Below are 15929 nucleotides of genomic sequence, written 5' to 3'. Positions count from 1 at the left end.
GAGTAATCAAGAGTATTTAAGACGTTCATTATAAACAGGCCAGACACTTTAATTTTCCAGACCATTACTATGAAATTAAGGGAAGTATAAAAGTACGATGCAAGGCTTTTGGTCAGCTAAGTATCTAGATAAGGATTTGTGACTCATTGTGGCAAGAAAGACAATTACAGCATATACACATTATTTTCCTACCTGCTGGATCAGAAGCGTGGATTAAAAAAAAAAAAAAAATCTATATAATGTAAACTTCAGAGTGTTGAGATAGGAAGGGGAAGGATAATCATTGCCCCACAGAGGTAAAAAGAGAGTTTCGTAGGTAAGGGAAAAAACGAAAACTAAGAATATAATCACTAAAATAAAAATATATAAAACTTAAATGGATGTGGGCAAGTTACGTCCTTCTTAGAACTGATGACAGATGGACAGAGTAACGAGGTGGGAGGGAGAGGCAAAGAACAAGATGGAGAGGCAAAGAGCAAGATGGATAGGTGAAGTTAGGAGATTTGCTAGGACTGGATGGAACTGGTTTACTGCCAAGATAAGTCAGAATGTAGAAAGATGGGGGAGGCATACGACCTGGCTGACTCTAGTTGATGATGATAATGAAGAGGAGGAGGAGGAGGGGAAGGGTGATGGTGATGATGGTGATGATGATGATGAGGAGGAGGAGGAGAAGGAGGAGAAGGAAGAGGGGGGGGGAGAAGGAGGAGAAGGGTGATGATAATGATGATGATTGATGATGAAGAGGAAGAGAGGAAGGAGGAGGGAGAGGGTGATGATGATGACGATGATGATGATGGTGAGGAGGAGGAGGAGGAATAGGAGAAGGAAAAAAACAATAATGATGATGATGATGATGATATTGCTCATGTGAAGTAAACAGACTTAAATTATTAGACACCACAAACTCTGCACTAGTAACCCCTCTCATAACTGGGTCAGGATGAGGTGGTGCTGACACGCGTATAGATTATGACTCATTACACACCTGACGGCCCAGAAAATTACCTTAAGCATATTAGGGGAAATTACCTTACGCTTATTAGGGTAGCCAGTAATTAAGCCCTTCAGACCGACGACTTAATTTTTTTATTGCTACTACCAGACGATTTTACGCATCCCTGGAGATTTTTTTTTGCCCTTTTTTTTTTTTTGAGTGGGGGTTTCAACATGCCCTTCATTAACCCTTTCAGTCCGAGTGGCAACCTTTTAAGCTTAATCTCACTACTACCAAGCGATTTTACCGATCTTAGAAAAAAGCTATAGTACTGAAGAGGCTTACTAATTCTAATTCTAATATGGCTATATTTAACATTGTCATATCTAACAGTGCTCTACTTAACCCCCGTAGTTCGTGACGTCCATCCTGAGCAGAAAAAACAGCCAGAATACGACAAGAATAAAAAAAAAAAAAAAATCCAGAGGTCCATGCGTTCACCTGGCCTTTGGTTCCTTCTTCTATCTATTATTTATCTATTGCCAGACGCCTTAATCCTGTACGGGGTGGCCACAAACAAATCGCCTCCATGTCACCCTGTCCCCCGCCATTTCATTGCCCTGCTCCCAACTCACACACCCCTCTCTCATATACCTCCCCACTCCATCCCTCCATCTCATCCTCGGCCTCCCCCTCCCTCTCCCCCCCTCCAATCTCACCCAGATACACTGTCCTCGCCAGTCTCTCACCCTCCATCCTCTCCATATGGCCAAACCACCTCAGTGTGTTCCTCCTAACGCTTCCTTTCACAACCTTCTTCCTTGTGTATAAAGAAAAAAAAAAAAAACTTTCACTATGAGGATTTATTTCTCTGCGTAAATAAATTCGTCTGGCGGTAGCGTGACTAAAATAACAAACACAGCAAAACGAAGCAGCGCCACTCCACAGCAGGCGACTCCTTGCCATATAGAGACGCACAGCAAATGTAAATAATCCCACACGTAGCCCTTAATCGATGTTCGTACCTAGAGCGTGGTTGGTGCAAATCAAAACAGTATTCCATCGCGTGTTTCTCTTATATCCTCCTCTTCCTCCTCCTCCTCCTGGAAAAAGTGTACACCTTGTCCCACTCTTGGACTTTGTGGAGTGGGAAAAAAAAACATAGTGGTGGAGAGTTCAAAGCCCCATTCATCACAACTACATAAAAATAATTGCCTACCTATACAGACTCACTAATTACAGGTATACTAATTACAGGTACACTAGTTACAGGTATACTAATTACAGGTACACTAATTACGGGTACTCTAATTACAGGTATACTAATTACAGGTATTCTAATTACAGGTACACTAATTACAGGCATACGAATGACAGGTACACTAATTACAGATATACGAATTACAGGTATACTAATTACAGGTATACTAATTACAGGAGGACTAATTACAGGTATACTAATTACGGGTACACTGATTACACGTATACTGGTTGATTCTATACCCTTTTCACTCAAACCTGGCCTAAAATTGCCATCACTCCGTCATTAGTACTGAGTTGTAGCGGCAGATTAACATAAGGTGCTAATCACGAAGAAGTGCTATGAAAGGATATAAGCAGTGGTGTGTTGCAACAGTAGATTAACATTAGATAAAGTGCTTGTCACGATGAAGTGCCATGAAAAAAAATGATGAGTTATAACAGCAGAAGAGCATTATAGTATGGTGCTAATCACGAAGAAGTGCTATGGGAAGGATGTAGAGCCGTAATACTGTCTTTGCCACCGAGTTACAGAAATGTAAGATGCAAAAGGACGCAAATCTGAGCCAAGTTGAAATGAAAAGGTATATCACTTTGGCCCTTATTCCCGTCGGGTAAGGAACCTCCCTAACACCTCTTCCTTAGAGATTTATTTTTGGATATAGGGTGTAAATATTCTTTTGTACGTTATTTATGCAGAGAATGGCGAAAGTGGGGGGATTTATGTAACACAGGAGATAGTAAGGCGTAGTAAACAAAAAACCGCTTAGGAAGTGGTGTTAGGGAGCCTTGACCTGCGAGAATACGTTTCTAATATTATGGACTTACCCAATACTGAAGCGACGAGAATCTGAAGTTCCATGATCGTGACAGTGAAAAACAGTGAAAGGTGGTGAAAAACAGTGAAAGTCAGAAACAGTGAGACAGTGAAAGAGTGAAAACAATGAAAGACAGTGAAAAACAGTGAAAGATAGTGAAAAACAGTGAAAGACAGTGAAAAACAATGAAAGTCAAAAACAGTGAAAAACAGTGAAAGTGAAAAACAGTGAGTCAGTGAAAGGGAGTGTATGAGTGAGGTGTAGAAGGCAATGCAGAGGATTATAAATGATTCTGGTGAAGGAGAATTATCAGTTATATCCCTGCCGTGACTGAGGACAGTGTTAGTGGGGGCTGAGGCATGGGAGGATGTAGGATGGAGGTGCTGGGAGGATGTGTCACTGCCGTAGGATGAAGGACGTGCCTGGCTTGTGAGAATAGGATATTGGCACCGCTTGAAGGAAATGTCAGCATCACCGTAAGGATTAGTGGCAGGGAAGTGTCAGTCGCAGATGGCATGTCACATGGGTCCTCTCGCTGATGCTCTTTTATCACCTCACTCAAATAACAGTAACTTATTCTGAATTTTCAGTTTTCAGGAGAACGTTTTCCAGTTCACTTTCCTTCGTTATGCGTTGTTATTCTTCACGTATGTTTATTTTGGTGAATATAAGTAATTCGTTTCTCGTATTAAGTATGATGTAGACAATTCGTGCGTGAATTTTCGTGAGATTTTAGTACTGATGGTGAACAGTGATGCGAACCATAAGTTGCTTTTACTTGTCAGGTAAAGTTTAGGCTAAAAATCTTTGGGGGAAAAGATCTATTTTGAACAAAGAAACTGAGACAAAGATGAGCTAAGACCGAGACTAGGGCGTTAGCTCTGATAGTACGAAGGACTGTGAAAGTACTGAAGGTGAGACTAGAGTGAGATGCGACTGTCGAGAGAGAGGGCAGACTGGGACAATCGCCCGCCCACTAGCGTATCCCAGCACCAACTGAGCTGTCTCGGCCTCCCTCGCTCTCTCCAGCCTCACCCGCTCTCCTGTCTCACCACACTGCATGACCCTCCTGTTGAGTGCATGATCCCTGTTGTCTCTCTTGCTTCGTCATTATTCCTAATTCCACCTCATCATTCCTCCTGCCTCACTGCAATGCATGACTGTTCTCCCGATTGCATGAGCCCTGTTGCCTCTCCTCATCATTATTCTGCCCTAATTCAGCCTCCTATTCTACTCCTCCTCACTCACATCTTACCACCTGCATGACCCTTCTCCTTTGGCTTCATCATCTTGTCTACTATACTATCCTCTCTCACCTGACGAATGGCCTCGTTTCCTACTGCATGTGCCTTTACTTTCTTCTAACTCTCCTCGTCCATCACTCTGACTTTATCTTCTCTTTGTTCCCACGCCTCACACACTCTCTCACCTCACTTCTTATCCTGGTCTTGATGGATGGGAGGGGGAGAGGAGGAGCCAAACCCTAATGTGGTGGAGGCATTGCTAGACAAAGTATGCCTATTAAATTACCTGAAATTCAAGATCGGGTCGACTTAGGGCAAGGATGTGAGTGGATGGTTATTCCCCTTCCCTCCCGGCTCAGACCTCCCCGCCTCCTTGTTTACGTTTCTGCTCTACTTCAAGACCCCTTTCCTTGTCCCTGCGGCCTGATACATCTTCATCACTCAGCATAACTCAGCGTCCGTGGTATCCTGCTTCACCACACTGCATAACTCCTTACTGTATTGCTGCATTCCTCTTGCCCCTCCCGTCTCTGCCTTCAACAATATTCACATCTCATCACACTGCATCACCCTTCACTGCATTGCATAATTCCTCCTGTATCTCCAAACTCTACCCTTCCTTACATAAATCTCTTCATCACTATGTCTCTCCTTTGCAGTTTATTCTTTCTACCTTCTGACGATTATATTTAGGAAAGGTATCTCGTACTGAATGGAAAATCTCACCTGAATAAAATCGTCCGAAGGTGACAAGAACAAAATGAAAAGTACATCGTCGGGCTGAAGAGGTCGAACCTCCTTACTCCCTTGCCTCACCACACCACATGATCCTCCACGTTCTTGTGTAATCCCTTTCTTCATTTCCTGTCTAATCCTGCCTCATCATCCTCCCTGACTGTGCTTCGCCCTGCTTCTTCCTCCTCCTCTCTGCCTTACCATCCATCTATCCCCCTCCTCCATCTCTGACGTCCTCATGTTTATCATGCAAATTTCTTCAAAGGATGTGCTTTCTGTCCTCACTCGCCTCAAGACTCACAAGGCGTACGTCCTGGTGGGGTATTTTACTGATCTCAAAAGCTTTCATTCTAAGCTGACACTCAACTTAAGTAAACTCTTTTGCCTTTGTTTCTCACGTTACACCTTTCTTTCTTGCTAGAAGTTTGCCCCTTATTCAGTCTGTCCCGAAGAAGGGTAGCTGTTCCCAACCCCCTAACCATCGCCTACTTGCCTTAATTACTCCGTATCTTAACTCTACATCTATTCTTAAGAAGAAGATTTTGAAGCATCTTTCCTTTCATGATGAAGAGAGAAACCTGTAATATATTGGATTTCCTTTCATGACCTTCAATCCAACCGCCAGTGTGGATTCTGCCAGGGACGCTCCACAGGCAATCTTATCACCTTCATTTCTTAATCTTCCTCATCCTTCCGGGACTTCGATAATCTCTTTGCCCTTGCTCTTGACATTTCAAAGGCTTTCGACCGAGTGTGGTACATTATCCATAATTTTTAAACTGCTCTCTTACGGTTTCTGACCGTCTGTCTCTCCAGCCCAAGCTTGCTCTCTGCGTGTTGTATAGTTGCTGATGTAGACGACCACAGTTGGCCTTCTAATATCATCGGTAGTGTGTTGTTCCGCACCAACTCTGCACCTATGAATGATCCTCTGAACTGCACATCTAACCCTACCCACACATATCATGATGACTCCACTCTTGACATTTCTACCCGCTTCTCTCAGCGTCCACTACACTTCAGCAAGCAAGGGATGAGGCTATGACGCACCTGGCTTCTGACTTGACTATTTTTAATGCATCAGTAACTCATTTCCTACATTTTTCTAACCGTCAGAATTCTGCATAGGATAGATCTTAATATTTAGCGGTACGGAGATCAGTGTCTCAGCATTTCTTAGTGTCTTTGGGGTTTCTTTTTATCGGCGCCCATCATGGAGTGGTCGTAATAACCCACTTCGAAGAGCCTAGGTGTACTGATTTGACTGCGTGCCTTCTTTACCCCTATACAGCTGTTGAATTGGTACAGGGGTCTTTTTCGCCCCTGTGTCCAGTACAACTATCGTGTGTGTGTGTGTGTGTGTGTGTGTGTGTGTGTGTGTGTGTGTGTGTGGAGGGGGGGTAATCCTTCCCACACACAGTTCCTTCCAACAGAGTGAAGTCCAAGGCTTTTTGTCTCATCACTTGTCTTCCTCTCACTGACTCCCTTCAACCTCCCTCTGTCTCTCTTTCTCTTCGTCGCAATGCCACTATCTCTGTTTCAATGGCCACTGCTTTTTTTAAACTGTCTGCTTGCATCCCTCCTACTTCAGGTCCCGTAGCACCCGTCTGGCAGTTAATTCTCACCCCATTTCTCACCAACTCTTCAATGTAAGAATCAGCCGATATTCTGTCATTCTTGTATGCAGTAGGTCAACTCTAGAACTGTCTTCCTCGAGCTGTATTTCCCTTTGCTTCTTGGCCTGCAGTCTTTCAAACGTAATGTGTCCAGGTATCTCGAAATGAATGGATCTTGAATTTTGCTTTCTTTAGTTCTGTTTTTTATTTATTTATTTATTTTTTTTTTAGAAAGGACGACTTAGGGGTTTTTGGCCTTTGATTCTTTCTCCTCTGCATAAAAGTCTGCCTCATCTTCCTTCTCTCTCTCTTACCCAGTGTCTTCTTGTATAAATCAACATTCTCTTTTTAACATTGGCTTTTTATCCCTGACCTAAACTCTTACCCTTCCTCATCTTCCTTTTCCCTGCCTTACCTTGCCTTTCCCTGCCTTATCTTGCCTTCCCCTGCCTTACTTTACCTTTCCCTGCCTTACCTTGCCTTCTACTCCTTTGCCCCACCTTACTGTGCCTCTTCTTGCCTTAGCTTGTCTCCTCCTGCATTACTCTGCCTCCCTCTGCCTTATCCTACCTCTCTCTGCCTCCTGCCTCTCTCTGTGTTTCTTGCGCTACCTCCCTCTGCCTTACCTTTCCTTCCTGTGTCTCACCCTGCCTTCTGCCTTACCCTGCCTCCTCCTTACCCTGCCTTCTGCCTTACCCTGTCTTCTCCTGCCGTACACTACCTCCCTCTGCTTAAACCATCACCTTCTTCTTTCCCACTGTCATCCTTTGCCTTACCATGGCTCCCTCTGCCTTATCATGCCTTCTTCACCTTGCCTACTCCCATTTAACCTGCCTTACCCTTCCTCTTCCTTATTTTTTTTTTTTTTTTATGCGAGGAAGAAGGAGCCAAAGGCCATGAGCCCGCAGTAACAGTTCCCTCCAAGAGAAAAACAAAATACAATAGAGAGCCAAATTCAAGATCCGATCATTTTGAGATGCCTGGACACACTGCGTTTGAAAGACTGGAGATCATAGGCAGCAGGAAATACAGACAGAGGGAGACAGTTCCAGAGCTGACCTGTTGCATAAATGAAAGACTGGGAGTAACGGTTAACTCTTGCATTAGAGAGTTGGACAGAAAAGGGATGAGAGTTTGCTGCCAGACGGGTGCTACGCGCCCGTCGTAGAGGTGGAGGAATGCAAGCAGACAGTTCAGAGAAGCAGTGACCATTAAAGTAGCGATAGAAAAGAGATAAAGATGCAACAGTGCGGCGAAGAGACAGAGGTTGAAGGGAGTCAGTAAGAGGAGGAGAGTTAATGAGACGAAAAGCCTTTGACTCCACCCTATTGAGAAGAGCTGTATGTGGGGAGCCTCCCCACACATGAGAGTTGTACTCCACACAGGGGCGGATAAAACCCCTGTATAGAGTCAACAATTGTGCAGGGGTAAAGAAAGAGCGGAGTCGGCTTAGCACACCCAAACTCTTGGAAGCAGATTTTACAAGAGATGTAATATGATCTTTCCAAGATAAGTCCCGAGTAAATGAAACCCCAAGCATGTTCAAGGATGATGCAGGTTTAAGCTGAATATTATTAAACATTAGTGGGTATACCTGTGGAAGATTTTGTCAGGTTGATAGGTGTAAGAACTGAGTCTTAGATGCATTAAAAACAACCATATTATTTTTACCCCAGTCAGAGATATGAGCCAAGTCAGACATTAAGTGTGCCATAGCCTCATCCCTTGTTTGTTGAAGTAACTGTTGAGATGGGCGTTGCGGGAACCAAATGGAAAGGTGAAGGGTGGAGTCATCAGCGTATGAGTGGATAGGGTTAGATGTACAGCTTAGAAGATCATTGATGAATAAAAGGAAGAGAGTTGCTGATAGGACAGAGCCCTGAGGAACACCACTGTTGATAGATCTAGGAGAAGAACGATGGCCGTCTACAACAGCGGCTATAGAACGACCAGAAAGGAAGCTAGCGATGAAGGCACAGATAGAAGGATAGAAACGTAGGAGGGCAGTTTGGAAATTAAAGATTTATGCCAGACTCGATCGAAAGCCTTTGAGATGTGAAGTGCAATGGCAAAGCTTTCGCCAAAGTCCCGAAAGGAGGATGACCAGGAGTCTGAAAGGTAGGTGAGAAGATGGCCAGTGGAGCGTCCCTGACGGAACCCATACTGACGATCGGAAAGAAGGTTGTGATAGGAAAGATGCCTTAAAATTTTTCTATTAAGAATTGACTCGAAAACTTTTGAAATACAGGACGTTAAAGCAGTTGGACGATAGTTGGAGGGTTGGGAGTGGTCTCCCTTCTTTGGGACTGGCTGAATGAGAGCAAACTTCCAGCAAGAAGGAAAGGTACAAGTTGACAGACAAAGGCGAAAGAGTTTGCCTAGGCAGGGTGTAAGCACAAAAGCACAGATCTTGAGAACAACAGGAGGGACCCCATCAGGCCCATATGCCTTGTTAGTACTGAGGCCAGCGATGGCAGAAAATACATCAACTGAAGAAATTTTAATGTCAGCCATGAGGAAGTCAGAGGGGGGAAGTGATGGAGGAACAGCACCGGAATCGTCTAAGGTGGAATTGGAGGAGAAAGTCAGTGCGAAGAGATCTGCTTTATCAGTAGAAGAAATAGCTACAGAACCATCAGAGTAGAAAAGAGGAGAGAAGGATGATGATGTCACGGGGTTTTTATAATATCACGGTAATTTTGAAATAAATGGTTAAATATTATTTAAATTGATAATATTCAATAATATTGAAGAGCAGAGACAATGGTTGTCTTGCTACATCAAGCAACGATTACTTTACGTTGGCTTAGCACGATTCTCTGAGAACGAGAATTTATAAACTTCCTCAACAGTACACAGCAGAGACTAATTACTCACAATTGCTGACTTACTGTACTGTTAGCCTCTGGAGAAAGTTACATCACCCCTGACAATAAATAACTAATACTAATAATAATAACATCAGGTTCTTGCTGATGCATTAACTCCTGGCACAACGGATTTTAAGTTAATACAAGACTGGTCTAAGTACCAGTTATGAATAGTAAACGTTTATGCAAGCTAGGAGCTATATGGAAAATAAGCTTAATTATGGAGAAATGAAACAAGATTTTTACTCTACATTAAGCTCAAGAAATAGAACTGTTAAATTTATTAATTACAAAAACAAATTTAACATTACATTTCAAATCAAATTAAATGAGACGCACTTTTTCGCTCACTCACACAGAAGCTAAATACTTACGCCTAGGAAAAACACCTTAACTAAGCTCTTAAAACTACAAAATACACAAAAGAAATACCAGTCGATGAATGCTATGTATCACCACTAAGGTGGGAGGACTGGATTAACTGTCTAGTGGAGCCAAGGGGTGCTAGCTGACCTCTCCACTTCTGAGCACAGAACCTTTCTCCGCCACAGCAAACACAAGACTGAATTCAAATAATGTATGGGCAGGAAGCACGAGCCACCGGAAGAAGGCGTGGCTAACGGTTTATGCAAGTAGAGGCGAACGATAAAGAAACAATTGTATCGCTCAGTAGCGCACTTAGTGACGTGCATTAAATCGGTCACTTTTGAAAGTGACGAATTATTTGAAAAGTATACCCCCGAAATGGAGAGAGAAACGGTTAACTGAGTTGATACACAGTGAGTTTTCCACTAATAGTCTGTGGCTTCACAAAAAGGAAATGTCGCGAATTGATTCGTGACATTACGCCCCATGACAATTAAATCTTTCTTCCTTCAGAAGAAAGATTTCAATATACATACATATAAATCCTAACTCAGTCACACAAGATTCACACTGTGGTGTGTATGCTATCCTGCTACAGGAGAAAGTCGCAGTCGTCAGTGAGCGAAAAAACCTCGTATTTACGTTAATAGAAGCAAGCTTGAGGGAAAAACTCCGTGACGACGGTGAAAATCCTGTACTCAGGTCAAACTGAGCGAAAATTGCCACATTTACACTGACAACTAATTGTTGTGTAGCGTGGTGTATGTAATACGCGGTGTAGGTGTGACAGTTGTAGTGTAACTGTACCTACGTGTAAAATGACACAGTAAATAATATGGCGACGACGAAGGCAGAGGAGAAGAGGCGGCAGCGTGCGGCAGACGATCAGCTGGCCCGCACAGCAAAACTGCTACACCCATTGCTGAACCTGCAAAACCAATTGAGGTGGAGCATCAAAAGTGTCAAGAGACAAAATTCTTATTATGTTACAATTACTCTCTCTGGCTAGCAGTCAGTACATGCTATGAAAAGTACGCTCGAGGTCGCCATTAATTTTAGCACACGATTATGGTCGGCAAGTTGAGAATCCCTGTGCAAACTCGGGTCTTCCATAGCCTCGAACTGCACACGGGTCCTCAACCTGTGCCTCAACCTACAGTACTTATATTAGTATCGGGAAGCTGAGAATCCTTGTGCAAACTTGGGTCTTCCATAGCCTCAAGTCGCCTCTGCAGAGTTCTCACTTCCCCCTTAACCTACAATACAATACTTATATTAGTACCGGAAAGCTGAGAATCCTTGTGCAAACTTGGGTCTTCCATAGCCTCAAGTCGCCTCTGCGGAGTTCTCTCTCGAACTTCCCCCTTAACCTACAATACTTATATTAGTATCGGGAAGCTGAGAATCCTTGTGCAAACTTGGGTCTTCCATAGCCTCAAGTCGCCACTGCGGAGTTCTCTCTCGAACTTCCCCCTTAACCTACAGTACTTCTATTAGTACCGGGAAGCTGAGAATCCTTGTGCAAACTTGGGTCTTCCATAGCCTCAAGTCGCCTCTCAACTTCCCCCTTAACCTAAGGTACATAATATGTATGTAAAGGCCCTGGACATAATGTGTCCTGTGGGGCCAATGGGCGAGACGTCAGGTCTGCACCCACTTCACCACTACCCTGTCTCTCAACTGACTCAGAGATTACAGGTGTGGTTATAAATGGCACAGGAAGGGCATGTCCCTGGTAGTGGCGATACTTTGGCACACACTGCAGGAACGGACAAAACTATCTATGTCCCGTCCCATCCCTGGCCAGAAAAAGTCAGCTCGGATACGGCCCTGGGTCTTCCTTTTCCCCATGTGACCTCCTGAGGCTGAACAATGACCCCATTTTAACACTGCTAGGCGGTACTTGGCGGGAACGACAAACTGCAGTCGAACCTCGCCCTCGGGTGTTCGTGACTCACGGTAGAGCCATCCTTGTTTACGAAGGAACTTGGCTCGACCTCCCCGTGAATACTTAATCACTCGACCCTTTTGTTTGTTCCGCACGGTAGCAAGTGTCGGGTCAGAATGTTGTTCTTGCACAACAAGTTGACTACACATCAGATCTTGCGGCGATTCAATGATCACTGGGGTGACACAGTTTGGAGCCTCAGTCATGGCTCGTGTTACCGCAGCAGCCGAAGTCTGAGTGGCGCCATCATCAGAGCAACTATCCTTGGCTCCTTGAATATTGCCTACTATCAAGTCAAATAGAGGCTCTGGCATGACAACTGCAAGTGTCATACCAGTGAAAAATGGAGACGCCACCTGGATACATGCCTCAGGGAACAATCTCACTGATCCATCAATAAGCTTTGCATGGACCAGTCGACCTGTATACTGCTCAGGCCGAACTAGACTCTGCTTGACAGAGCAACCTGAGGAACCATTGTCTCTCAGGACCTTCACAGGAATGTCTCCCACAAACCCTGGCTGAACAAGGAAGGTACTGTCACCTGTGGGAGGGCCTGTGGAGGAAGCAGCTAGCCACTCATGAGGCTGCTGAATTGATGTGGCAAACATTGTGCCTTGTGAATTATAAGATGGAACATTGGCCATCTGTGGAGGGGGGTTCACTGTCACTGTAGGACTAGTGAACTGTGGGGAAGTACCCACACTGGTAGGGACGTGACCACCAGGCTGCTGCTGAGGAATGAAGGCTGCATTCGCTTCCTGCCTCTTTTGAGCTGGAGGTGAAAAAGTTTGTCCCGACGGTCGGTTGCGTGGCTGATACTGCTGCTGGTTAGGGTACTTGTTGTACCTCTTCCACTCAGATTTCTGAGTGTTTTGCCCCTGGTCCTTCCACTGCGGTTTTGGACCTTGGCCATTACTCTGAGAATGGCCTTGGTGCTGGGATTCAGTCTGAGACGGCTTCCCAGACTTGGCAGTATCTTTTCTGCTCCAGGTGTTTTGCTTACGAGCTTGATACCCGTATGCAGTAAAGAATGCGTCAGCCTTCTCTGCCATTTGGCTGGCATCTTTCACCTGGCAGATCTTAAGCTGTGCTATGAGCTCAGCAGGCCACGACCTCTCTAGCTGTGTACGCAGCATAAGGTCAATTATCCCCTCACGCGTGGAAGGAGTTTCATCTTTCTCCATCCACTCATTTAAGTAAGCTGTGAGACGATCAAGGAACTGAACAGCTGTCTCCTTGTCTTGGAGACAAGCTCGCATGAACTGAACTTTGGCGTCGTCTACTGTGAGACCATATGCCTTAATGAGTGCAGCTTTCATCATCTCATATGTGAGATTGTCTCCACGAATTCTGTGGAGAATATCGAGGGCAGGGCCCTCAAATAAACTAAGAAATTGGATCCGCTTAGCTGCCTCATCCAGTTGATATAAGTCTGCCATGTCCTCAAAACGAGCTATATGTACGGCTCGATTCTTTGCTCGCTTTCCTTGTATGAAGGAAGCTTGATGCGTGGGGTCGCCAGGACATGTGCAGGGAGAACGCTCGTGGAGCTTTGACCAACTGCATCAGACGTGTCTGAAGCCAAGGAATCTCGCTTGAGCTTCATCATTTCAAGTTCATGTTTTTCTCGTGCCTCACGTTCGGCACGTTCATGTTCTCGTTCTCGCTCGCGTTGTTCACGCTCGTATTCGCGCTGTTCTCGCTCTTTTTCTAACTCGAGCTCGCGTTGTTTCTGCTCGTGTTCGCGCTGTTCTCGCTCGTATTCGCGCTGTTCTCGCTCGTATTCGCGCTGAATCTTACGCTCTTCACGGGCATCATTCTCGCGCTGCTGCTCCTGATTATGCCGTGAGAGTATATACTCTTTAATTTCGGTTGGGTCCGAAAGACCAATATCTTTGGCTTCCTGTACATATACAGCTGTAGCCATGATGCTAGCTCAATTTACTAAGTAACCGAAATTGAGTACTGACTGCTTAGCGACGAATACTAATAAACACAAGTAAAGAATACAGACACAAGCTAGTGGTGACCAGTCTTATCTAGTTAACTGGCAAAGAATAAATCAAAAATGTAAATGACTGGGAAGACTCAATAATAAACACAATGGGTACGGCGACTTCCCAGGAGCGAATAAAATCGTCTGGCGTTACCAAGAATAAACTAGAGTTAAGTATTCTATTGATTAATAAAGCAAAATTCACTTGCTAAATTAAGGGTAAACACCAGTAAGCTTGTGCCTATAAACTTTAATGATAAATACCTAAATATGAATGAGTGAGCACTATCTCGTGAATAGCTTTAGAGCTAGGAGTTAATATCCTGGAATGAGGTCGCCAATTGTCACGGGGTTTTTATAATATCACGGTAATTTTGAAATAAATGGTTAAATATTATTTAAATTGATAATATTCAATAATATTGAAGAGCAGAGACAATGGTTGTCTTGCTACATCAAGCAACGATTACTTTACGTTGGCTTAGCACGATTCTCTGAGAACGAGAATTTAAAAACTTCCTCAACAGTACACAGCAGAGACTAATTACTCACAATTGCTGACTTACTGTACTGTTAGCCTCTGGAGAAAGTTACATCACCCCTGACAATAAATAACTAATACTAATAATAATAACATCAGGTTCTTGCTGATGCATTAACTCCTGGCACAACGGATTTTAAGTTAATACAAGACTGGTCTAAGTACCAGTTATGAATAGTAAACGTTTATGCAAGCTAGGAGCTATATGGAAAATAAGCTTAATTATGGAGAAATGAAACAAGATTTTTACTCTACATTAAGCTCAAGAAATAGAACTGTTAAATTTATTAATTACAAAAACAAATTTAACATTACATTTCAAATCAAATTAAATGAGACGCACTCGCTCACTCACACAGAAGCTAAATACTTACGCCTAGGAAAAACACCTTAACTAAGCTCTTAAAACTACAAAATACACAAAAGAAATACCAGTCGATGAATGCTATGTATCACCACTAAGGTGGGAGGACTGGATTAACTGTCTAGTGGAGCTTGGGGTGCTAGCTGACCTCTCCACTTCTGAGCACAGAACCTTTCTCCGCCACAGCAAACACAAGACTGAATTCAAATAATGTATGGGCAGGAAGCACGAGCCACCGGAAGAAGGCGTGGCTAACGGTTTATGCAAGTAGAGGCGAACGATAAAGAAACAATTGTATCGCTCAGTAGCGCACTTAGTGACGTGCATTAAATCGGTCACTTTTGAAAGTGACGAATTATTTGAAAAGTATACCCCGAAATGGAGAGAGAAACGGTTAACTGAGCGATACACAGTGAGTTTTCCACTAATAGTTCGTGGCTTCTCACAAAAAGGAAATGTCGCGAATTGATTCGTGACAGATGAGGTAAAGTTGTTAGAAAGATTTTTGGCAAGGTGCCAGAAGGAGCGGGAAGAATTCGAGTTGGAGAGTTGAGAGCATTTAGTTTGGATGAAATTATTTTTAGTAGAGCGAAGAACAGACTTAGCACGATTCCGGGCAGAAACGTAAAGATGATGTGCTTCAGGGGTGGGTTGGCTCCGGTACCTTTTGTAGGCCCTCTCCTTGTTGCGGACAGCATTAGAACAAGCGTGATTAAACCAAGGCTTTCTTGCGTTAGTCTGCCTTACCCTGCCTCCTCCTGCCTTACCTTTCCTCTTCCTGCCTAATCCTGCCTCCCCTTGCATTATTTTTCCTCCTTCTGCCTTACCCTGCCTCCCCCTGCCTTACTCTGCCTCCTCCTGCCTTACGCTGCTTCTCTGGGTGTACTTGAGGTGTGCAGAACCCTAAGTCATAGTGTATTGGGGATCATAAACAAAATTCGGTGTACTGGGACCAGGGGAACTAGATCCGGTGTACTGGGGGGAACGGCCTCTCCCAGTCCCCCTTCACTGTCCATGGGTCGTACTGGGAATATACATTTTTTTTTAAGTCCGTCACCATCATATTAAAAACAGAATGTAATTTTGAACGGAAAAGTAAAAAGTTCTTCTATATTAAGCTTCTTCTCCTTCAAAGTTTGCCTTACAGTGAAGACATTGTGTGTGTGTGTGTGTGTGTGTGTGTGTAAGAGAGAGAGGAGGTATGTATATGCAATTTGTTTGTTTATGCCTC

Source organism: Coenobita brevimanus, chromosome 98 (assembly GCF_032717465.1).
Source record: "Coenobita brevimanus isolate Jiangsu-jjx chromosome 98, ASM3271746v2, whole genome shotgun sequence".
Taxonomy (NCBI): Eukaryota; Metazoa; Arthropoda; class Malacostraca; order Decapoda; family Coenobitidae; genus Coenobita; species Coenobita brevimanus.
This window is presented reverse-complemented; position numbering follows the sequence as displayed.